The following is a 24,300-nucleotide window of genomic DNA, read 5'->3' as shown; positions in this document are numbered from 1 at the left end:
ATAACTAAACATAGACCTTCTCTCCATGCCTGCTGAGTCACACCCATTAATACTCTACAAAACGTTTTAGTTATGCAGTTTATTTTGGAATAGTGCCTAGGCAAAAATTGTATTTTAATCCCCACTACTAAAATAGTAAAGAAACGAATAAAACTTTTTATGGTGTTGATAACCCTCTTCTTTTGCCTTTCTAACACATTTGAAGACTGTTCTTTTGTATAAGAAGCTGTTATCTCTATTGACTTTTATAAAATTCTCTTCGCTTTAGCTACCATATAGACACAGATAGACCTCTTCTGTGTCTCTAGACAAAAATTGAACCCTAAGTACTGTGATTTCTACTATGTTCTTGTCTTCATCAGCTGTCCACTTACAGCACAAGCTGCCTTTGTTTATGATCCAATTTACAAATGCTATGCGCTCCAATCCCAAACCAGCTGGTACCCCAACCATCATTGTCCAAACATCAGTCATTTGCATTGACTGGAGAAAAGTTAGAATGATCATTTTTTCTCAAGCCAGATATGCCCTTCTGGCTATGTTGCTTTCTGAGTGAATCTGAGGGTTTCCTTCTGTAAAATAATTGCAGGAATAATATTTTTGCTGATGTTGTGAACTTAGTGAGTACCTCATGTCTATTGTGTTTTTCCATTTGAAGTATCTCATAACTCCCAATTCTCCCCTGATTTTTCTTTCTTTCCCACAGTTTAGGCTAATGGAATAGTTGTAGTTCTCACTTTCAGGACCTCAATATCTCTCCACTCTATAGAATGACTAACTATTCTTAGATATGTAATTGTGACCAAATGGATTGTATAAAAACTACCTCAATTGCATGCACAATATTTTTATCATGTAATGACAAAGCCAGACTTTGTGAATTAAAGTATAATGATTATTGGGATACAGAGTGTTTATAATTGTTATTCTTCTTGTTACTTTTCCACTGTCTTCTGAAAACTGAGAAGGCTTAGAAATGTATCTGTAAGTTCTATATGTAATAGCCAGAAATTAAAAACAACCTAGATATCCCTTAGCAGAAGAATGCATAAAGAAAATGTGGTATATGTATACAATGGAATATTACTCAGCTATTAAAAATAATGAGAGCATGAAGTTTGCTGAGAAATGGATGGAACTAGAAAAGATCTTCCCTAGTGAGAAAAATCAGACACAGAAAGACAAACATGGCATATACTCACTTATAAGTGGATATGACTCATAAAGTACAGTATAAACATGCTACAATTGACAGACCCAAAGAAACTAAGTAACAAGGAGGGTTCAAGAAGGAAAGCCTGAATCTTACTGAGAAGGGAAAATAAAATAGACATTGGGTCTAGATGAAGGGAGGGGACTGAGTAGGAGAGCAGGTGAGGATGGGAATAGGAGGGAGCAAGTGAGGGAAGAAAGAGGGAAAGAGTACTGAGAGAGACTACTACAATGGGGGAGGTTGTGGATTTCCAGGTTGAGTTAGTAACCTGGGACAATGGAAACTCCCAGGAATCTTTGAAAGTTAAGCTGGCTAAGACTCATAGCAACCGTGGGTACAGAACCTGAAACTAAGCAAAATTTCCATTGGGGGATTGGGACACCAGACCAGCAACGAAACCTTCAACCTATAATTTGTACTGCCTACAAGATGTGCCAGTTTAAATAATATGGAGCAGAAACTGAGGGAGTGGCCAGCTAGAGACCCATGCCATGAGAGAGAACCCATTCCTGCCCTGATTAATAATATTAATAATATTATGCTATGCTTGCAGACAGGAGCCTAGTCTGTCACCTGAGAGGCTTTACCCAGCAACTGATGGAAGCAGATGCAGAGACCCACGACCAAAATTTAGACAGAGCTTGGAGAACCCTGTGCAAAAGGGGGAGGAAGGGTTGAAGGAGCGAGAAGAGTCAGGACACCACAAGAAAACCTATAGAATAAGTTAACCTGGGCCCATAGGTGCTCACAGAGTCTGAACGGGCAACAGAAAGCATACATGGATTAGACTTGGGCCTTCCGCTATATATAACAGTTGTGAAGCTGGGTCTTCATGTGGGACCCCTAATAGCAGGAGCAGGGTCTGTCTCTGCTCTGTTGCCTACCTTTGGACCCCTTTCTCCTGTTTGGGCTGCCTGGTCTAGCCTCAAAAGGAGAAAATGTCCTAGACTTACTTCAACTTGATAGGCCAAGGTAGGTTGATATCCATGGGAGACCTCCCCGTTTCTGAGGAGAAAGGAAAGGAGATAAAGGGGAGGAACTGAGAGGAGAGAAGGGAGGGGAAACTGAGATCTGAATATAAAGCAAATTCATTAGTTACTAAAAAATACCTTTTAAAAAGAAGGAAAAACATCTGCAAATAGGAGCATATCAACTGTTCTATATTACAAACTGCTTTACCAACTGGACACTTAGAAACTCCGTCAACACTCACAACAGGGGAAAGAACAAAGTGACAGTGACTAACAGGTAAGAACTGTTCAAGGTTAATCCATATGTTCATAATTTACCACAATAAACAATGAGGTAATGGCCCATAGGGTCCTCTTCAGACAACTTGGACTGGGCACAGTAATGGGTTAATCACATATAGATAAATTCAGTTTTTCAAAGCTCTAAAGATGGGAAACATAAGCTGGAAACTGGAAGCTCCTTTGTGGTGATTTTGCTTTCTGGCTTGGGCACTTGTGAGAAACAAAGTTGAGATGAAGCTTTTTAGATCACCAAATAGCTGATTTTCCAAATATGGAGTTCACATAGAGATATCCCCTCAATGTTTCTCTTAACAGTGTTCACAGCCATCTGTATGGGACAGTCTTCGTTGGTGGGTTAATCTACGTTTTGGGGAGTCAGTGCTGAGTGACCATACACTGTTTAAAAAGTACTCTTTCTAGCATTTGGTTGGCCAATGCCTCCAATTTTTAGAAGTGCTTTTTAAACTGGTTCCTACTCTTTTATCTCCTGCCCTTGGCTTAGAAGCAAAGCCACAGTTTTCTCAATTCTTGAGCATTAGCATGCTTGTCCTATCAGGAGGACAATCACACTTCATTGTGTTCAGGTGCATTAATGCTCAGTACATACAACCAAAGATGAAATGGAGCACGACTGGAAAATATAGTTAACCTGATTTCCTGAAAAATGTGGGTGCACAATGTCCCAGCAATAGCTGGGATCCACGAGACTTGCTGAGGCAAGAAACAAACTGTAGCACATGAAAATGGATGGGCGTTCCTTTTAAGTGGAAATTGGCTAAGATTGTAAAAGTGTACAATGTAAGAGTTTTTCCTTATTTAAATAGCAGGACATTTACTTGGTTGGCTTTAAGAAGAGAAGGACTTCTCGGTTCCAAAAGGCATTTTGTGACCAAGGTTCTATCTTGTGACCAGTTTGAAAGCATCTATTACAGCTTTGGGATCTGTAGTTGATATCGTAAGAGTTCAGTTTCTTTCCAGTGGACAGTTGGGGGAAGAAGTCATATCCACAGCATAGTAGTCAGCATGTGGAGTCTTGTGGTACTTAATCCCTTTAACCCTCTAGCCACATCTGTTCCTTGCACTTAGTAAGAGATCCCTTATAAAGGTTCATTGGATTTAATGAATTTCTTTATGTGTATGCAGTATATTGGCATGTGTGCAGTGTATGTATGTATTCTGTTCACATGTACATGGGAAAACAGAGGTGGGCATCTCTGTGAATATGTAGGTAGGTAAGTGTGGCGGCCTAAAGTCGATATTAGGTGTCTTCTTCAATTACTTTCTAATATTATTCATTGAGGATCTTTCAGGGAATCTGCAAATCATGGGTTCTTGCTATTCTAGATAGTCGGGTTGCTTGGGAGGTCCTTGATGTCTGCCTATACTGGGATTTTAGGCTTTCACGTCCACTTGGCCTCTTAAATAGTTTTTGTCCATGGAGACATATCCCCAGCTTCGTAGATCTTTTAGGTGAAGTAATTTAGACTCGCAAGGAAGAAAAGAAATAAAAAATGCTGAGGTAAAGTCACATAGTTTAACTATCTTGGTATTTCTCAACATAAATAAGTGTAGACATCAATAGAGCCCTGAAGATCCTAAGACAAGAGAAAGTTTCAGTCTGGCATCATCAGAAATAACACTAAAGGTCTGAGTGGTTCCATGAGGTCATTTACCGAATCCCTTATATGTTCAGTTCTCACTGTAAGCAACCATACAGGAACTTCAAAGACACACATGCTGTGCAGGGGTTTAGAAGTCAATGAGCTATCAAGGCAGGTCATAGAATCCAGGCCAGATATTGCTATATTGGTACTATCAAGGTACTTGTATGTCATGCTGCATTATCTCCTAATCTACCCTCTTGAGATCCCTATAGAAACCAGGGCCTATATAGAGTAGGTGGGAACCACGGTCTTATATGTAACGGGAACAGTTTCTCTCTTCTTGGAATTCCTTTGTGGGAGAATAGCAGGCATGTTATTCATCGCAGAGAAGTGTGTTAAGATTTTTCATAGGGGCCCAAATATCTTTCTGGAGCAGTCAAGCAGTGTTTGAAATCTTCCTAGAGAAGCTGGAGAATAAAACACTCGGGATGTTTATGTGAGGGTCAAGTGGGACAGAGAAAGCAAAACATTGTATGAATCGTAGCATTGATGTAAATTATTTTTGCATATCAATGTATTCAAGTATTTATGAATGTTTCTCATATTGCATGTGTCCTATACACAGCTAAGAATTTTTTAAGTTTCCATTATTTAAAACAAGTAACAACCTTATCTCAACGTTATTGAACAAAAGCAGTGCAAAGTGTAGCTGTTATAATTATATGAATATTTATATGATAAGCATAATTATGCTTTCCTAGATATTCTAGTCTTTCAGTTGTTTGTATGCATGTATTTTTTTCCTTTTCCTTATCTTTTTGCCAAATCCTCAGTGCTACTGTTCATTCATTTGCTTTTCTTTGTACTATGTGGGCAGAACATCACAGGATATGTCTAATACTCAATACAATATAGATTAACATCCATTATTCAGAAGTCTTAGTTTTTCTTTTATCTGTTACTATGTCAGGAAAGCGTTCCTGAATTTTTTAATCTCCAAAATTTATGTTTCGACATTCGGTTTCTTTATGATAATCTTCAATTAGTAATCCATATTGGAAGAAATTCCTATTCTATGTCATCAGAGAAAGATACTTGGGAAGCTTCTGTGTCCTTCCAAATGAAGGTTCTGACCCCTCCTCCCACCGCAATCATAGCCCCATTTGCAGAATGGTGATGGGATCATAAATACGGGAGTTTTGGACTCTAAATCACTGTTAGGCCCTCTTGCTCTCAGAATCTGCATTTTCCTTCCCAAGTGGATGACTTTTAGTGTAAACAAGAGAGCTCCTGCAAAGACTCCCTTGAGCCTCCCTGTTGGGAGCCTCTTTCTGGCTAGAGGAGTCTGGCTGTGCCTCTTTCTAGCCCTGTTATGGTCTCAGAGACCCATCACAGTCTGTCTTCTTGCTGCAAGCCCTGTACTTTGATATGGAGTGCTAGCAAATAATTTTCTTTGATGAGGTCCAGAATCCAGTGTTGTTTCCAGGCAAAGCCTGCTCTCCTATCTGCAGGGAACTTTCACAAGTTCATTAGGCAAGACCTTTCCCATAAAACTGGCAGTCAGTTTTTCAAGGTGCTCTCTAGCCAAAGCCCACTGCAAAAATGCTCAGCACTTCCTCACACACCTGACGTCTTTCCAGAGTCCATGAACTCTGCAACTGGTAAAGCTATACTTGAAAGATAATTTAACGCCACCATTCTCCTGGCTGTCAGTTACAAGGCCTGAGATCCTTCTGGGGTCATCTGAGGATTCCTCCTTTAGATTCGTTTTATCACTGTTACTGGGATTTCTGCGTTTTAGAGGAAGACAAGGCTTGAGGCTTAATTCTAGCATTGCCGCTAGAGACATGGACATATTGGCATATTAATATAGAGGTAGAGTTACAGGGACAAATAGTAGACATCAAAAGCCCGAACCTAGTAAATTTTCCATTAATGATACATCAAACAAATTTCCCTACCTGTTTGCACAAACCTACAATCCCAATACTCAGAAGACTCAGTGCTATGAGTTCAAAGCCAATCTGGACTACATAGCATGACACTGTTTCTGCTCCCCTTCTCCCTTCCTCCCCCTGCCAAAACATGATGATGATAATGATGATGATGATGATGATGATGATGATGATGATGATGATGATGATGATGATACAAAACAGCAAGCAGTTGGACATGTTGAGACATTTTTTGAAAATAAGTATCTTCAGTGTTGGTTGCTACAGTTGTCTAGGCTTAGGGCTTCTGGAAATTTCCATAAGGTATAAAAGAACCTCTTCTCTCCTTTTAGCAGACAGACTGAGACAATAGAAGGAATGCACAGAGAACAGGTCAGCTGGGTTCTCAGGATGACAATCCTCAACAGTTACAATTGGAGAGGGCTTGACCGACTTAGGTGATTCACTTAAAATCCTCCTGTGAAATGTGGCCCCTCTGGCAGGTTTTATTTGTTTTAGTTTAGCCATTTTTTTTGGTCTTCTTTCCAGTAATTTATATTTACTAAAAATAAGCCTACCCTAAACTTAAACTGGACTGGCCTCAGATTATTTTTTTCCTTCAGTTCCCCCACCTTCTAGCTACCCGAGCTCTGCCTCCTGTGCCAGAATATTATAGAGAAGGCGTTTTGTTTATTTGAACTAAGCCAGTGACCTTTGCCAGCATTCGAATCATGAGCTGCAAATTACATGGAGTACCTTCCCTGCAAGATGACCAAATGGAATCAAGTTCCATGGCCTTGTGGGATGAAGTTGCATTTGCTCAGAGCTCCTCAACTTTTTAATGAGAGATTCTGAACAACAGATAACCTTGACACAATATGAAAAAAGATCCTCAGTGGTAGGGAAGCTTTTTTTGTCATAATGGTGATGTGCAAACTTCAGAAGATTTAGCCCTCAAGTTTGGACACACTGCCAAGAATGTGGATTCCTTTTTAGAGTGTCCAGATGTCTCATGTCTGTAGAACTGTGCTTTCTGAGGCATTTTCTTTATTTGTTGGTTTAGATCAGTACAAGAAAGTACATTGCCTTCTTGAATCTAATTCAAGTCACTTCCCGAGTCAGAGAAGCATACCATACCTCCAGATACCTATTTTTATCGTTTAATATATTATGCTGGACTTTTATTGACTGTGTCAAAGCTAGACTTCTTTTAAAACACACATATTTCATCTTAAGCAAGTCAAAATGTTAAAAGTCACTGTATAAAAACCAGAGAATGCCATGGAAGAGTTAGAGATTATCAGGAAGCAATTTTTAAAGAGTTCTTCACAAACACCAAAGGAAAATCAGATGGGTTTTTGATAACTTTGTTCTGTTGTATGTCCTGACATGTTGTATGCTAAGACTATCTTGGTCATCTCTACCTGACTACCTCTGTGTGCCGATTCTGGTTGTGACTGCTAGTGGTGGACAGAAGATTACAGAAGGACACATTTTTTACTTGTTGGTTCAATTTTATTTCTAGGCAGTTTGAGCAGATTCAATACCAAAAAATCCGATTCTCTCAGGTGAGGATGATCCTTTTGCTCACTCACCTCAGTTCTGAAAGGGGTCAAGCATTTCTCCATTAAGCGTAGACTGAACTTATGGTCTCACTAGAACTGCATGTGTGTTAAGCACATTTTTGACTGCTTTACTCCTAATAGTGCCCATAGTGACTGGGAAAAGAACACTGGTGCTCTTTGCTCCTTATGCATTTACTACGACAATGACTTGGGCTTCAGAACCATATAATCAACAGTTCCCATTTTGAACAGGAAAAAGACAGTCTTAATGACCTCAGTCACAGATTTGGTGTTTGTTGATATTTGTTTAAGGGAAAGGGTGAGAGTTACCACAATCCAGAGAGATCTCATAATGGACATGCTCTCTCTTCACTGAGAATGGCCCAATACATGTTTTAGGGTGGCGGCTGCATGAGAACAAATCTCTCTGGTGTGTTTGCTGGGTTATATCGTGAGGTGGCAGTCTTTCTTACAATTTGTAATTTGTTCATGCATTCATAGTGAGCCCCTTTCCAAACATTTTAAGCACTTACAATTTTCATAATCCTAGATCCTGCTCTTCACTGTTGTGACCCAGCATTTAGCCTAAGAATTGTGTAAACATTAATGAGTCCTTGGACATTCTTGTCTGTGCACTCCTGAGAGCAGTGACAATGTCTACAGAGGACCTTTAAAGATCCTATGCCCCTCCCACACAAGCACCGTGATTAAACTACAGACACCAAAGGCTGGAAAGGAATGAGAGGGATCTTGGGATGGAATGAGATGTTTAGGTCTAACTTCAAGTTCACTTTTGTTGTTGTCTTCCGACTAGTGATTTTTCTAACAATGTGTAGACTCCTGGGGAAAATGTAATTCAGAAACTTATGAAGGTCTCCTTAGAGAATTGGAAAAAGACCCAAATAAAGACATAGGAGAGATCGTCAGAGGTCTGACTAATCATCTGCCTTGTGCAATATTTATACCAAAAGAGAGGGAAAAGCGAAGTAGTATCTTGTTTACTAGTATACTATGTAAGCAGTGGACAGCACATTCTGGGAGGAGTTTAAAAGATGTTTGGAGTATTTACGTAGTACTCCACTTAGTGGCACTTTGCTTCTCTCTCTAAGCAACGTTACATAGTTAAGTTACTTTCTCTTTATTTTTACATAGATGCGTCAGCCACTTTCCTCATGAAAGATTAAATGAGATAATGCATATAAAAGTGTTACCTAAACCATAATGTGCCCTGCAAACATTATACATTGTCAGAGCCCATGAATTTATTTAAAAAAAATAAAACACTCTAGTTCTTAGAGATATGCAGATACTGGACAGGGATCATTTTTTGCTGAGTCCTATGCAAGGTCTGAGTGACAGTCTCCTCAGAGAAGCAGGGAGGAAGGAGAAATAAAACAAAGAAATGAAGCAAAGAGGCAATGTTGTTTTTCCTCACAATATTTTAATTCCATCTCTATGCTCACAAATGTGAACTCGTTACCGGCTTCTTGGCTTTCCAGAACCTAGATTTCGTGATTGCAGAACAATAGAATTGAACTTAGTAGCTGAGAAGAAAGACAAGCTGGGGCCTATCTTGGAAATGTAATCAGTAAAGTGAATACGAAGGGGCCAGAGAAGGAATTCTTCTCTGAAGCAGTAGGCTGAATGAAGATTTCAGCAAGCTTGGTATACAGTATGTAGAAATAGCCATAGCAGACACGGTCATTAAGACACTCAAAAATAAAGTCATATAGTGAGGGGAGAATGGCTAGGATGGGAGGATGTGGTATTCCTAGAGAAAGACAAGTCCACGTGAACAAGAGACAGATTGGATAAGTCAAGAAGCTGGTTCTCAAGGGTTAGGTAAGACTTCAGAAGTCTTCAGAAGACCCTTAGCATTGATGGTCCACAGGTTCGAGTTCATGTCTCAGTGATACAGTAAGTATCACTTACAAGTACTGATGCAGATCAAGTCCTTAGAGAAAGGTGTGTCTTAGACCAGTGAGAGGCTGCTCAGAAAAGGAAGTTTAAACCATCTTGCTAGCATGGCAAACGGGGAGAGATAATGCTTTCCTGTTTCTCGTTGCTCAATAGGACAATGGCTAGACACAGGCTTAGTTAACTGAAGACATAGAACAGTGTTCTCTGTCTGTGTGGAATATGAATGATCCCTGAATTTCTTCAAGTCACAATTAGTCATGGGTAGTTCCAATGGAGTCAAAGCTTTAAGAGATTACCCCTATCGCCTACCCCTGTCCCAGGCCAACTGAACTTAAATCGACAGTTGCAGGTCCTTGTGTTTCCCCATGTGGCTTAGGTTTCCTAAGTGGTTTCAGTGTAAGCTTAGGAACCATTTACTTCCAAGTCTTAAGATTAAAAAAAAAAGTGTAAGAGGCTTACACTCAAATCACTTTTTCTATGGTGATTCTACTGTCAATTATCTCTAATGGCATCTAGAAATGCATCAAAGGGCAATTATTAGCAAGAGACGAACAGTGCAAACTGACACCATCCAGGTGGGCCCAACAAGGTAAGTACTGAATCTGATCCTTCACAGTTCTTTCCATATTGAGTAAAGAGGAACCAAGTTAGGAACCTTCAGCTACTCAACTTCTGTTGGTCATTGAGACTTCTTAGTTTGAGTGCAGATGTTCAAGCTTCTACGAAGGCTGGCCCTGATATTATAGTGGGCGGCACTGCAGACAAATATTCTGTGGCTTAGCTGACCTAATGACTATGGTCACAATTAGTCATTGGTAGTTCCAATGGAGTCAAAGCTTTAAGAGATGTTACAGTGCCGAGGACAAGGGATATAAGCAACGGAGCCCATTAAAAATCCCAATAATCTCGACTTTAGCACTGTTGATCTATTCCTGTTTGTGCATCTTGAGTCATTAGCTCTTCCCAGATCAATAAGGTAGAACAGAACTGGCCAGAACTCAGGGGCATTCTTTTAAAATGTAGGACTTTCCAAGAAGTCAAAGAGTAATGGCCTGGTGGGTATCCAAGCAATATATAATCAGCATGGGGCTTAGCAGTAAGAAATGGGTACAGATGTCATAACACACTGCATTTAGTGCATACTATAGTTGCTATTCAACTCAAATCTTGAGTCCTAGAATGATGATGGGGCATGTCAGGTACACAGCAAGCATTATAAGATGTCCAGAAAAGGCATCTTTATGGAAAAACAAGAGGTGATGTTGTACTCGGGCAATTGGGTAGAATGAAGTATACTTAAACTAAGAGTTCAAGGCTTGTGCCACGGAACAAACTTGGACCAAGTCTCTGGATGTGGAACCAAGTTTTTCTAGGCGCCAAGGGGCCTTCGTGCTTGGCTGATGAACAGCTGTTCCATTGCTCCCTGAATTCCCCAGGCCTAGGGTCAAGAGGGTTTCCAGGCATTTGGGGGCTGGATCAGAGGTTGGGGTTAAGTGGTTCCAGCTTCTATAAAGAGGCAGAAAGCCAAACTGATCATCGCTTTGATTGTTTTAAAACTTCTAGTTTCTTCGCCTAACTAGTTTTTGGTATGTGAATAACGTCCATTTAGTGGCAAGCCCAATGCAAAGAGATTAAATAAGCCCCTTCTAGGGAACAAAGTTAGACACTATAGCCCTATGCCCAAAATGCCATAGGAGAAGGCTCATGAAAGTATTTATCTGAGAACAACTACGTGTATTTGATAGTCTATCAAGCTCAAAAAGGTCTGATATTATGTGGAACATGTAAAATACTTTAAGTTACTATTAATACACATAAGGAAGCCATGTAACTATGGTACTGGCATATTATTGATAAAATATGATTTTCAAAGGAGCAATAATCTGTATCCCCTTTCAAAATTAAAATGGGATTTGTTTTACTCAAATATTTGAAAAAATATACGTGTTCTCTTACTTGGAAAAAAACAAATATTAGTTGTTAGAAGAGATCATATAGTCCTATAATTTCTCTGTCTCTGTCTCTGTCTCTGTCTCTGTCTCTGTCTCTCTCTCTCACACACACACACACACACACACACACACACACACACACACACACACCACTAAAACAAGCTCTAAGGGAGCTGGCTAAGAGTTGTGTTACCCAACATATCGCTGAGCTAGCAGTTAAACAACCTCCCACACACTCCCCTTTTGTGTGACCAAGTAGTGCACATTCTTAAAACAATAATGGGACTAAATTTGGAGAGAACAGGCCCTTAAGTTTCAATTTATTTGTTTCACAGTCACAGCCTCAAACTGAAGGGAAAATTATGTAGCAGTTTGATAAATAAAGCCCCATACATTCAAACACAAAATGCAAAATGAAAACTTTTAGAACTTCAAATAATCAAGGACCTTAGATTAATTCCATCAGTGGTGGTGAGGGTTTTTTTTTGTTTTGTTTTGTTTTTTGGTTGTTGTTGTTGTTGTGAATTTGCCGGAGAATTTGGTATGAAAGCTCTCTAACTAGTGTCTGATTATATCAGTGTCTCTATTTCCTTTTAGAACACACATCTGTTGTTGTGGGGGGAGGTGGATGGAGAGTGTGGTGTGGTTCTTATGGAAATACAGCAAAACTAAATATTTTAAAGCAGATGAGAAGAAACCCACAAACAGTTGGCTCACAAATGGTGCAACATTTTCCACGCACCCCTGCACAAAGCCAGCAGAGGCGGCATGGGACACAGCAGCGTGCCTGGTGGCCTCGGGTTTATCTGTTTCAAACACTGGACTGCTCTTGGTAGTTAGCTGACTGGAGGTTGTTTTTTTCTCTTTATCCCCATCTCTCTTTTTAATTGTCGTTACTCTGTTTTGCCTGAAAGCTGCAGTGTCTCACTGTTCATTATTCCCCGTTCAGTCAGATCCTGTCCAAAATTAACTCCTTGTGCACTGCTGTATTTTTCCACCTTGCTTCTTTCCAAAATACACAGCAGGGACCTCACTGTAGGACTTTTACATTTTTTTTTCACCTATGTTATATGATAACTCTTTTTTACAAATTCACTAAACTGACTTAACTGGTCTGTCTCTTTCATATTTAAATCTCCTAAAGAAAAGTATTCCTAATTATTGAAAAGTTGTGCCCCAAACCCAAAAGTTTCATATTAAGGTTTTTTTTTTTCTTCCCCTCTATTATAAATGGCTCCTTTCCTCAGAGCTTGGGAAAAAGTTGCTGGCTTCATTTACCTTTTGCTACCTTAATTCGAAATTGCTGAATGAGTTTTCACAGACTTCACCCTAAAGCTGGAAGGCAGGGGGACAATATCCAACAGTCATCACCTCTGGGGAGCAGAGTTTCTCCTATCAGCCTCCAGTTGTAGAGTCTTTAACATGAATTAAGGGCAGTCATCAGACGGACCATAGAGACAGAGAAGTCGCTGTTATAAATTAATGACTATTTGCCGTTCAGTGGAGGGCCTGTTTGTACCACATTTTATTGTGATGTGTTATCCGTATTCAGGGCAGCAGTAATTGGGTCTTAAACATGATAAAGTATCTTTAAGGCTGCACTGGTAGCTCAGCTCCCTCCAGGAGGTTTTTAACTCAAGTTAAAGAAGGTTAATCAAAGCTAATGAATCTGTTTTATCCATTGCCACAAGTTTGTCAAAAAAAAAAAAAGTGTGCCAGGAGATGACTGAACTAAACTCCGGATTGTTCGGCTGTGAAGGCAAATGCGTTTTTAGCATGATAATTTTGCAAGCGCCTTTGATGGCCTCGGATCCGTGGGATGACTGCTACCTGCGAGCTCTGTGTTTTCTTATCTCTCTGCTGCCCACTCCTCTGCCTTTAAACATGAGATGCCTTTTCCTAGCACAGGGAAGGAAATGCAATCTCACACTACATGCCTTTAGCGTGAGAATATCAAGAGACTGTTGCATTCAGAAGTTCAGAATAGCTCTGTTCTTTATGAAAGACTACGAGGAGCCCCCTAATAAAGCCAACTCATTAGAACAAGTGTTTGTTACCAAATCCCCCCACGCAGGACCACAGGCAATCGGAGCCAGGACATGAAGCAATTAAAGTTGCCTCCCTTCTAAACCAAGCCCGTGCCCCAACTGTTACCCACCAGTTCCATTTTGCTTTCTTATTAGAAACGTGCTGGAAGAATTCAGATTCATAATTTGTCAGGCAGCAGAGGGCCAGTCCATGCCTCACCATCGTTTAGAACATATAAGGAAGACAATAAAATAGAAAAACCACTGCCTCTGCCAGTGTGTGTCCTTTCCCAAGGTTCCAAGGTTCTAGAGCGAGCAGTTGGGCTGCCATACACTTTACAGTCTTGCAACCCTTGTCTTGCTGCATCAAACAACAGCAACAACAACAACAACAACAACAACGGTCTCAGCAGGAGATCAGTCTCCAAAATCTAAATTCACAGTGGTGGAGAGTCTTTTATGTCCAAGGCCAGCGTTGACAGAAAGCACCCACCCAGGCACACAGGAGCAGGCTCACATACTTTCTGAGGCCACAGCTTTCCCTAAAGCTTTAGGTGATCTGCACAGAGATGGAATGCGTTGTTTAGCATTTCCGCACTGTGACTGGAAAGGGGGAAATGCTGCCTCTGAACCAGAAGAGCCAGCCAGCCCCATTGTGGCTTTCTCTCTTGCTTATTTATTTTTTTTATTTTTATTTGTATAACACCGGGCTAATATTGGTGTTTTGAGGAGAAAGATGCGGGGGCGAGGGGGAAAGGCAGGACCCTAGCGAGATAGGAACCAAGGTAGGCCAACAAAAGCAAAGCCAGAAGGAAGCACCGAAAAACGAAACAACACAACACAACACAAACAAACAAACAAACAAAAAAACCAAGGACCGGAGTCTAGCTTTGGTCGGAAGAAGGCCTACATCATAGGTTTCAAAGCATTTTTTTTTTTTTTAGATTCACAGGCGCAGCCCCCTTGATGAAAACTAGTTGCTAAATTCAGGGCCCTGTTAGGCCTCAGCTAATTAGAAAAAATGGGCTTTTAAATTTTTTTTTCTTTTCCTTTCTTTCTTTAGCACCTTTTCTTTCAAGCGGTTAGTCTCAGGAGGGGGATCCCGGCTCTTGGCTGGCTGTTTTGAAAACACGCCTTTGAATGCCTCTCCCTAATTCACGGCTTTTGTTTTTGAGGCTTTGTGTTTGCCAGTTTGACCATATAACGTTATACATCTGGTGTATAGCTTGTTGGGGCTTTTTTCTCCCAGGGTTCCTATGCATTCCCTATAGGACCCTCCTGAGCTTCAATTTGACCGATCGTGTAACATAAAGGGGCGAAGGAGGGCCTAGGAGGCTGGGGGAGGCCTGGAGGTTGGAGGGGGCAGTGGAGGGGAGGAGGCCCAGGAGGAGACAGAGACAGAAATGAGTGAAACATAAAAAAAAAAGTTGAAAAGAATTCTTTCGCTGTCTTCTTTTCTTCTCACTGTTGCGACTGGACCCTGAGTCAGCCGGCGACAAGGCCTCGGTGGGAAAATGACGGGGCGCAGAATAGATAACTCATTGGAATTCTGGCAACATATTCGTAAATAAAACAAAAGTGGGGAGGCGAGCTGGGGGAGGCCGTGTGTTCCAGGGGAAGCGCAGAACTGTGCCAGCCCTGGGAGGACATTACCGAGCCAGCTCCCTGCTTCGCCTGCCTCTTGCAGGCAAAAATCTAAGCTGGTCAAATGGGAAGGTTGGTGACTGCTCTGTTAATGCTTGTGAGCCAGGCTGCTGGGAGCTGTTTCTTACCGTAGACTGGAAGATAATTTTGCAGCCACACTTTGCAGCCTGAAGAAAAGTTCAAGTCGGCTGTGTTGTTTCTTTAGAGTCTGTCTGGTCTGTGCTTACAAAAGGGCCGCGTCGAACGGACCTAGGAAAATGAGTTTATTATGATCGCTCTTATTCCTAGCTCCAAGATTTAATTTGCATTTAACGTTTCCAACCATCCTGTCTTGTGTACACTGTTGGCAAGACAGTCTGAATATTGGAGATTTTTATGTCTGGAATTATTTATGTCTGTTTTCTGATGTTCAAGGCACCCAGTCTTTTAGCTGATTTTTCTATTATCTGAATGAATATTGATGGCTCTCCTGGAGCTAGTCCAGCTCATCTCAATTTCTCCATCTGAGAAATGGACATAGCCTATCACTGGAATCACAAGGCGTAGGGCTCACATGTCTTGAGCACAATGGATTTGTTTCATATACACAGTAAATAACACATCTTTGTACACGGCCCATTATAAGTTCATGGGTAGGATGTTCTACCTTACCTAGCTGCCTTCAGTTCATGCTGCAAGCTGGACGCTGGCTACAATAAAACTTAGGATTCACAGGACGTGAGTATGCTTGTAGCAGTTGTTTAAAGCTAACGCCAGCAGCTTCCCCCCACCCCCATTTCTTTTCTTTGCTGCAGAACAATTTGCAATGGAATACTAGGCATGAAAAAGAAAAAAACAAAACAAAACAAAACAAAAAACCTCATATCAGGTGAAGCTTATGAGTTAGCTCTGCTTCTCTGAATTCAAGTTATGAATGGTGGGGGTGGGGAAGGGATATTGGTTTTAAATATAGCAATGGGGAGCAATTCAACTGACCTATTCAGAGTGTCTCAGAAGATTCTGCTGTTAGACGCACACTTTGTTAAGGATGTGATGAAACTTGTGGGTATCATTTGTGAAATAGCTTCAGTGTCTACAAGGTGAGAAATCCTACTGAGAACACACCCACCCGCCCACCCCTACACCCCATGCCTTTGTAAATCAAGTTGCTTGCTGATTAACCCTTGATAAATTTCTCCAGGTGGGAACCCATACCCTGGGCTGTTCTTAATCCTGCCACCTGGCAGATAAAGTGACTCCAAGGGTTAAACACAATTAAATTGGCAAAGGTTTTCGAGGAAGTGGTAAAATCCCATCGTTTCCAAAAAAAAATGTTTAAGATGCCTTGCTGTCCCAGTCAGACATGTGGTTTGACAATAGGCTAAATTCAAAGATTTTTTTTCTTCCCCCTCTGACCCTTAATCAGAGCAGAAGGGGACGGCTGCTTAGCATGGAGGTATACTTCATCCTGACTGTCCTAAAAACACAGCTTACCTCAAGGAGGAAGTTAACTGCTTAAGAAAGAGTTGTTCATTGGGAGCCCTTGCCTGGCAAGTTTGGTGCTTTGTTTTCTTGTTTGGTTTTGTTCAAACTCGTCGCAGAACTTAGAAAACTGAGATCACACCTAAATAAACACCAGAAAAACCCACGGAGCCAAGTTCAAATCCTTAGACGAATTGTTTAACTTCACAAAATGTAAAACTGTCTGGCGGAAATGTCGTCATCGAGCACCAGCCGGCGCAGAGCGCGTCCTGTGTCCCGTAAAACAATATATGATGTCCGAACCATACACAAATCTGTAGACATCCTCACTTCCTGTTTTCATTACGTGGTCCAGTAAACCCAACACATCGGTACTGCTTGGTGATAACAGAGACTCCCCAAACCCTCACCTCTCCTCCCAGGTCCTGAGACACGGTTCTCTCTGTTTCTGTGTGAGCTGATATGACTGATTCTAGAGGAAGAAGAAAAAAATGCTGGGGTAAATTTGGTTGCAGGCAGCAGTAGCTAAGAGACAAATGGCCGTTACCCACTTAAGGAAATAATGTTGTGCTGACTGACAAACTGCCTTTACACCTCAGCTCCTAACAGCTCTCACAGAAACTGGGGACTGTCAGTAAGTAACAAACCTGATTTCTAAGGTCCCCAAGGTAATAATAATCCACTAATTTGACTGGCTCCCAGCTGGTCCTCTCCAGCAGTTTCTGTTTGGGTTTTTTTTTTCCCAGCAGAAAAGACTTCTTCTCTTTGGAAAAAAGAGGGGGTGGGGGGTGGAGTGAAGAAAGGGTGGGCCGTGAAGTTAAGAAGTAGTGTGGAGGGAAAACACATGGAAATTTAATGTGAAAGTTTCTCATTGCAATAGAGCTGTTAAGTTTGGCATGAAGACGGCTATCAGATGGCTCCTTTGACATTAGTTGAGCCTTCAGTAAGTAAGACAAGCCTGAAGGATTAGGTTGTCAACTTCAACCTGTCATCTTTGGAGTCAGGGGAAAAAAGGTGCTTCCTCTTTTCCTTTCTTTTTCTTTTTTCTTCTTTTTTCTTTCCTTTTCTTTCTTTTTTACTTGTCTTTCTTTCTCTTTTCATGCCCCCCCCCCCCTTGTTACTGGTTGTATCTTCACTCGTTTTGAGCTTTCAACCCCGGGCAAAAGAGACAGTTAATGGGCGACAACCTCAACCCCACACTGCTCATGAAAGTGTCGTCTTTAAAGACGAGAGAATCGAGCAGGCTGTAAGACTAATCGCCCTGCGCCGGTATGAATTTATCTAAAGAGGATTTCATGTGGAACCCCCGGAGCCGGCCGCCAAACGGATGACTGCACAGTTTAAGAAAGTTAGTGGGACTTGTCCCAATCAACTGTCAGGCTGCATAAAAGGTTGGGGGCGAGCTGACTTAAGCAAACAATATTTAGCCATCTAAGGATACCATAAGGCCTGAGATTTTGCTTTGTTGCGCTGTCAGGAAATATTGGTACGTATCAAGTAACACTCCTGGTGCAAAAGAGGTGCGTCTCCTTTCGGACTATCTCTATTTACAAAAGAGGCCTGTGCTCCCAGAAGGGTGGGGGCAGGGGACGTGCCAAGCCCAGCACTTCCCAGAGGACTTTCTTTACTTGCTTTCCCTGGGACCACAATCTCGTTCAAAGAAGGGGGGAAAATGAAAGAAAGAAAGAAAGAAAGAAAGAAAGAAAGAAAGAAAGAAAGAAAGAAAGAAAGGAAGGAAGGGAAAAAAGAATTGAACTAAAAAATCTCCTCCTTCTAAATAAATTAAACGTTATTTGAATTTATAAATTTCCTGAATGCCTAAGACCCTGCCCATGGCCCCCCCAGACTATCTGCTGTGGATTTTTTTTAAATCATGCTTCTCATTGTTTAGTACGTTCAGAAGTATGTTCAAAGCATCTGAGTCTCCAGTGTAAAATACAATCAGGACTATCATCTAGCTATCAAGCCTACACAGTAAACATTCGAAAGAGGTCCCATGAGCCAAAACTATTTTTGTTAGAAATAATCTCCACAATCCTAATGACTCATCCCTTTTAGTGCTTTAAGTACATGGGGAGAAAAAAAAATCATAATGTCTCCAGTTGGAAAACTGCACTGGGTACATTGAGCTGTTACTGAAGAATGACAGTTGAGTTGAGGAGTTTAATTTAAAAGGAAAATAAAAAAAGAATACAAAACAAAACAACAACAAGGACAACAACAAACATCGTTCTTTATCAGAACACTCTAAACATTCATTTGCCTTCAGTATTGTTGTGCCGGGGGTGAAATCCTTGAAGATTCTGGTGGTGAGAGTGTCAAAGACATATCCCTTGGCATTAAGAGCTGTTCCTTGAATCCAGATTGAACTACTCGAAGGGAAAGGAACGTGAGCTACTTAACAGCATAATAAACCAGAAGAACCGAAGGGAAGAACCCGCTTGCTCTGTGAAGAAGATCACTCCTAGTTAAACAAAGAAATTTAGGGTCGCCTGCTTTTCATGGAAATCACCTACATATGGCCTTTGAAATTTGTCACTGAAGATGGTTTCGCTCTAAGGTAAAAGCCACTACTTTATAGTCTTTCAGCTGCAAGTCTCCAGGTTTTTTTTTTCCTCTCTCTCTCTCTCTTGGCCTGCAGCCCAATATGAATGTATGATCACTAGCGTAATAAGTTAAACATCTGAGTCTTTTTGAAGTGCCTTCAATGTTACAATGATGTGATGGTTGATTGCCGAGCAGTCAGCTCAGAAAAGAACTACCTTCTGCCCCCTAGTGGTAGAAATTAATCATGGCTGCCTCGTCATACAATGCTCTCAGCCACCTCAGTTTTCCAGTCTTATGCTTAATAGTTAATGCTGCCTGGGATTTGTTAACGAGTCCCTTAATAATCTGTAACGTGTATCTTTCCTTTTTTTCCCCTCGAGGAATGGGAACTCGCTATTTTCTCAGACTAATCCTGAGCTCTTAATCTTGGAATCCACCTGTCTCAGGTTCCCGAATGGTTGAGACTTAAGGTGTGCCCTCTTGCCTAGGCTGCACGGTGGGGAGGGGACTGCTTCCTGTGTCTCTGTGTCAAGCCTTGTATAGCCTCAACACTCCGTCCTTCTCAGTTAAACAAAGTATACTATACTATAAACAGACATCGTCCCTAATGTAACTTCCTTCCTGGGAACATTCTGGATTGACTTAGTGGGAAATATTAAACAAGTAAGACTGGATGGTGTTGCCAAAACTATAAACAAAATGGACTTATAATCCAAGAAGATGCTGTGAGCTCTTGGGTATTTGTAGAGACTTTTATGTCTCTTCTCAGGTAACAATATGTTTTGTTTTGTCTTATATTGGGCAGTATAAACAATTCAAACTAATTAGCACTGGATATGCCACAGGTCACATCTCCTTGTGTTAAAGTTCATCAACTAAGTCACATACACTGAGAAAGGGAAAGGGATTGTGGCGTGTTGTCGAGAACATGGTGGGGAAGATAAGGTTACATACATTTCCCCCCCCTGACTTGCAGGCAAACTGAAAGGAATGTGTTTGAGTTTTTGTTGTTTTTGTTTGTTTGTTTGTTTTCTCCTGTATTGAGTTTTTGATTATTTATTTGTTTTTCATCTCTCACACAGGAGTCAAATCCCACACACAGCCAAGCATTAAAAGGCAGGTAGAAGTGAGCACCCACGCTATGGGCTATGGGTGCCCTTCAGGTTGGATATGTGTTTAGCTCTCAACGTGGTTAGCTCTCAAAACAAGTGAGTGGCAGCGAGACCGGGAGGCTGAGAAGGAGGAGAAGGGGCCCGTGGAGAGGGGATGGGACAGCTGGACCATGTGGAATGTGTCAGTTTGCTTCTGTGCCACCATTGTCCTGCTGATGTTGGAATGCGGGGAAGGCTCGAGGTTATTGAATAAGGAGCCATGTAGATTCCAGCTGTCAACATGCGATCAGCTCTCTGTACAAAGAGAAGTTCTCTCTGGCCTCCAGTTTGATTGCTAGTGACAGCTACACGTTTCCCTGGGCTCTTTATGCTACCAGCTTGCATTTGGGTAGCCTTTGGCTCTGTTCTCTTTTCGTACTGGCCCTGTAAGTTTTAGTACCTGGCTTGTGAGGACATGGTGACTGACACTGAAATGACAGGGACATCAGGCCTAATTCCAGAAAGGGCATCAGGACAGGGTAAAAACAAACAAAAAAGTTGTCTCTTTAAAGAGAAAGAGATTGTGATTGCTTTATTTATTTAGGATCTATGCTTGTGTATATGTGGTGTGTGTGTGTCTGTGTGTGTGTGTCTGTGTGTGTGTGTGTGTGTGTGTGTGTGTGTCTGTGTGTCTCTATGTGTACATGTAAGTGTGGGTACCCGTGTGTTCAGTTCTGTTCTTCACTCTTGTTTTGAGACAGGGTCTTTCCAGTGACCCCAAAGCTTGCTGTTCCAGCCATTATACCTGAAGGATCTTTTTGTCTCTGCTCCTGCAACCCTAGGGGTTACAGGTCCCCACCACCACATCAATTTTTACATAGATACTGGGGATCTGAACTCAGGTCTTCATGTTTGTACAGTAAGCACTTTACCCACTAGTCTCATTGAGCCATCTCTCTATCCCTGCAGGATTTTCCTTGCAAACATTTACTTAAAAAGTATAATCCCAGAGGAAAAACAGTAGACTAGATGCCCTTTCTTATGAGAAGCATGTCAACTGGCGTGTAACTATGTTAATAAAAGCCTTTCTTCTGAATTGCTCCAGTGGACCAGAGGAGCCTCACAGTGCTGAACAGATCAGAACCCGGTACTTCTTTTGCTGTCTGCTATCAAGCACCCTGACTCTCTGTTGCTGACATTGCTGAGAATTCTGTTGAGATTCTGAGGTCCTCTCTATAAGCTGGAAGGGAGGAAGTTGAGGAAGACGGGGAGGAGGGAGGGGGAGAGAAAAGCCTTTTCTGCCTGAGCCCACACTAAATCTCTTTGAATCTCATAGGAGGTCAGAGGAAAAAAAATAACACATACTTGTTCATGCAGGCAAATGTATTCACATCTTAGGGATTTCATATGCCAATTTTTAATGTTTTTATCACAGCCGATACACAACATTTTTGGTTTATGACATCTTTCACTGTAGGAGCCAGAGGGGTCAAGGACACCACAAGCAAATCCACAGGATCAACTAACCTGGGTCCATAGGGGCTCACAGAGACTCTACTAACAACGAGAGAGCCTGCTTGGATCTGACCTAAGTCCTCAAGTTGAAGAAAGCAAGTTGATGAGCTACACTTTGAATGATTAAAGTTTCTCTCAGACACCTCTTGCCTGGCTGCATAGCTCCTGTGGTCATCCTTGTGACTAGGCATAGCAAATGGTACTCTGGAGAGTTTCCTGATTGGTTTTTATACATTGTTATCTATAGGCTACATACATAAAGTTCACAATTACATATATATTACATATATATGTGTATGTGTGTATGTATGTGTTATATACATATATAATTCTCTTTAAGTTAGCCATTGTACATATACAATTTTCATGGGGATATTTCCTAGAATTATGTGGCTAATCATATGGTTTTAATTGTTAACTGAGAGAACTTTGGCCTGGGGACCACCCAATCCATCTCTCTTTACTTAAAAAAGTCATAATTTTTTTGAAACCACATTACTTTCTAATGAGATTTAACTGTTGCATTAGTAACTTTTCTAATTGCTATGATCGAGTATCTGAAAAAAGCCCGTTTGAAGGAGGACAGTTTTATTTTGGTTCACAGTTCACATGTGAACATCATTCAAGGAGGCAACTGTGGGTTTTGGAGACGGTGGGCTCACATCTCAGCAGATCAGGAATCAGAGCGAGGAGAAGCTGACTCGTAGCTGCAGTTGGCAGCTTAGATACTCCCTGTGTTTTCCATTCTTTCAGGGGAGGACTCTAATATGTGGCCTGGTAAGGAACTATCTTTGCTCCGTTAAATTTCTCTGAACTAGCTCTCAGCGACACCCTCAAACATGTGCCTGATGGATGCCATAGGTATTGCATAAATCAATCAATTTCACAACCAAAACTAGTTATCACAGCTCTATAACTCTCCCAGAGAAGAACCCTTGGGGGAATTGGTTACAGGATTCCCACATGACACAAAATTAGCCCATTACATAAGTTGACATAGTATATACTATTTCCATAGAATGTATGCAAACCCTCATACCACTGTAAATGGTCTCTAGGTGACAATTATGTAAATCATTATGACATCTGATCCAGTGTACATGCTGTGTAAAAAGTATCAAGATGCCATGTCATACAGGGATAAGAAAGAGCAAGTGCGTGGTCAGCACATGTAATTGTTTTTAAAGACAATTTTCAATCTAATACTGGATGGAGCTGTGGTTTGGAATTTGCATACATTAGGACAATTGCACTGAATTTGGATGATGTGGAGAGGTCACATCTTAAAGTTGTTTATTTATTTCAAATCATCGCTGTGGGCAACAACCTTCACTCACTCACTATTGAGTGTGGTCAACAATGAAAAGTACACCATTGCCAGTCAGGGCGCTTCTCTCTCCATGATTGGATCACAGGGAAGTCGGTGAGCCTTGTAACCATGTGTAAGGAAGAATCCGTAAAATGGCCACCTGGAAATTACCTAAAAGTCTGGAGCAGAAAGAGAATTTCAGCTTTCATTGAAACTTTGAGTCTTTTGTTACCTGTGAGGTACCCTGCCCTCATTTGGACCCCTCTGCCTATTGCATTCAAATAACAAACCTCCGGATTCCTGTTCCCCTTGAACTCTGCACCTAAGGCAGTGCTTACTGCCCATTCCTGCAGGCACAGCCCAAAAAGATGTTGAGATCCTCGGGTAGTTTCTAAAACATGCTTTCATGAAGTTACTAAAAACTTGTTTAAGCTCCGTGTCTTCTGGCATTGCCTCTCAAAGGTGTTCTTCTCAGGCTCTCAACTCAAGCAACTGTGCACTCTGCTTTCTGTGCAGTAACTAGTTTTTTCTCAAACACAAGGTAGAGGAAAGGCTAATTTCCCCACCTTCCTGTGGCAATTCCCTTATCTGAGCATCACCTAAGGCTGTCCTTAGGTCCTTTCCCAGGGGCTGAGCTCCTGATCAAAAGGCTTGCCTCTCACCAGTTTCTCCAGGTAACACGCCACTGTCTTGCTTCCTCACCTGGCACACTGCCCTCATCTGCTTCAGGCTCCTGCCATTAGAAATGTGCCTTTCCCACGCCTGTCCTGTGGGCAGTGACTTCCTGATTCTCCCCTTACAGAGTAACTTACGCTCTTCCTCTTCAGAACCTTGTATCACATCTGCTGCTAAGACTGCTTGATGAGAGCCACTTGAAACTTCTCCCTCGCTAATTCAGCCCAGAGAGAGAAAGAGAGCTGACATAGCGAGCAACAGTGCCTCTGTGTTTGCAGGGCATTGAAGCCAAGCTCTGCCCTCTTGCAAACTCCAGTTGCAACTCGTCTGGGGGTTGCGAGGGTCATGGAGGGAAGATCACTAAAACAGTTGGCTCTTTTGAGCAGGTTGTACCTTGACCTAGGTGACTATAAAAGACAAAGAGATAAGGAGAGAGAGGGAGGAAGGGAGGGAAGGAGGGAGAGAGGGAGAGGGAGGGAGGGATAGAGGGAGGGGAGAGAGAGAGAGAGAGAGAGAGAGAGAGAGAGAGAGAGAGAGAGAGAGAATATGAAAACGGGAGAATATACATCTCTATTTGCACCATTTAGCTA

The 24,300-nt window shown here is 41.6% G+C and overlaps 1 long non-coding RNA gene across 8 annotated transcripts in view; it reads right to left on the bottom strand.

Annotated features, from left to right (window-relative positions):
• LOC120099851 (uncharacterized) overlaps nt 1–24,300 on the bottom strand; it is a 178,459-nt gene that overhangs the window by 57,660 nt on the left and 96,499 nt on the right. For 3 of the 8 annotated variants that reach the window (XR_015647104.1, XR_015647105.1, XR_015647107.1), the window contains one exon: nt 23,010–23,214. The exons of 4 other annotated variants lie outside the window; for them this stretch is intronic. This is a non-coding gene — a long non-coding RNA (uncharacterized LOC120099851). Of the gene's footprint in view, nt 1–15,240; nt 15,362–23,009; nt 23,215–24,300 lie in introns of those variants that run through there. One more of the 8 variants, XR_015647102.1, reaches the window with a different exon arrangement.

This window comes from Rattus norvegicus, chromosome 1 (genome assembly GCF_021556685.1).
Source record: "Rattus norvegicus strain SHRSP/BbbUtx chromosome 1, alternate assembly SHRSP_T2T, whole genome shotgun sequence".
Lineage (NCBI taxonomy): Eukaryota > Metazoa > Chordata > Mammalia > Rodentia > Muridae > Rattus > Rattus norvegicus.
Note: the sequence above shows the minus strand (reverse complement) of the source record. Positions and strands in the feature narration are given on the sequence as shown.